Here is a 1568-nt window from a genome sequence, read left to right as displayed (position 1 = left end):
ATCCATGTCACACCAGATGTCTTCTTTGCTGCTGCTTCTATTTTTTAAACGCATACCCTTAGTTCAGCAGATGCCTTTGCAAGCCCTTTTTTGGTTTTTGGCTGATTTGCTAACCATCCCCACTCCCTGGACAATCTGGCTATAAAACTGGAGGTGGTATATTTTTGTATTGTTTCATATGACATCTAGTGATGGCTTCAACTTGGAATTTGAGCAGTGCCATCCTATCAGTCAAGGGAATTTTTCTTTCAGTTTAGTGAATATGACGGATTGATCACTCAATATTACAGAAATACCATCCAAGTAAAACCCAATTAAATTCTGTGCCAGGAGAAGTTCATCTACTTCATGAGATAAAAGACAAGACAACAATGCAGAGCTGGTCCCAGTAGCAATTGTAATCTCCAAGCCTATTATAAATGGTCAAGAAAAATATAAGTGGCTGCTTTCACCAAATGAACACTCTCAGTTTATGAACTGACATGGTTCTGCAGTTCAATTTATTTTTTATTCTGGCAAGATAGACTAGAAGACAAGCTTATTTGATGCTGTCAGTCTGCTTTAAATTAATCGGCTTGGCCAGAAATAACTATGATTTCCATACATATGACATCTGACTGCAAAACTTCTCTGATACTAAGGCTTTTTATATTTTGCATTATCGTAAGACAAATATGTTCCCTAACTGAGTATTGCAGTAAAGCAATTTGCAATCCAGACAGCATATTTTCTTTTACTAAGTAAATACTCCTCCTCTTTAAAGTCTCTGCTTTATTGTGTCTTAGAACTGGATAGTTTCACAGTAAGCACTAGTTAATATATGTTCAAACAACTCCCACAAATGATGGTTGTGTTTTTGATGTGCTCTTCCTAAGTGTACAAGTTGTTCCCATCATCCACTTCCTGGAAGATGTTGTTTCATTCTCAGCATGGGATGTGCAGACAGACTTTGGGCTTCCTGGCAGATTGACTTGCTCAGTATATCTTTGGGCACCAGCCAGCTATTCCTGTCTTGAAGTGTAAAACACTCCAACCTTCCAATTGCCATTATTACCAGTCAGGGTACCAAAAGGGGTTGGGGAGAGCTTAGCTCTCCTACTTTTTACCACAGTAAGGAACTGATTTTATTTCCTGTGGTTTACCACTGTTAAGAACTGCCCAGTCATATAATAAATGGTTAGTCACACAAATGCACCTGAGAGGCTTTTTATGAAATATTATGCATGATCACCACACTGCTAGAATGTTCACACCTGTTACTGCAAAGGACAAAACTTGAAGAAAACCTAATCCAGGTCAGAGTCAGCCTGTCCAGCACAGGGTTCAGCTAGACACAGCCCCACAGAAGTATTTCCCAGACCATGGACTTTGTATCCAGTTTGTCAAGGTCACATAGTCTCATGTAAAATACGTTTTACATACTTGTAAAATAACTGGTCCCAAACCAAAATAAGTAAACAATTAAGACAGCTACTACAAATAATTTATTTAAAATATCTCAGTCAAGGCATGTTAGTTTGGAATGAGATAAAAGTAGATAAGTCAAAGCAAGATTCACTATTAATCAA

General features: G+C 37.9%; 1 non-coding gene across 1 annotated transcript; it reads right to left on the bottom strand.

Moving 5' to 3' along the window:
• Nucleotides 1–1203: 1203 nt before the first annotated feature.
• Nucleotides 1204–1363, bottom strand: LOC112545043 (small Cajal body-specific RNA 16). The gene has a single exon (XR_003088429.3).
• Nucleotides 1364–1568: the final 205 nt, after the last annotated feature.

This window comes from Pelodiscus sinensis, chromosome 3, assembly GCF_052426305.1.
Source record: "Pelodiscus sinensis isolate ZL-2025 chromosome 3, ASM5242630v1, whole genome shotgun sequence".
Lineage (NCBI taxonomy): Eukaryota > Metazoa > Chordata > Testudines > Trionychidae > Pelodiscus > Pelodiscus sinensis.
The sequence above is the reverse complement of the archived record's forward strand: the minus strand, read 5'-3'. Positions and strand labels throughout refer to the sequence as shown.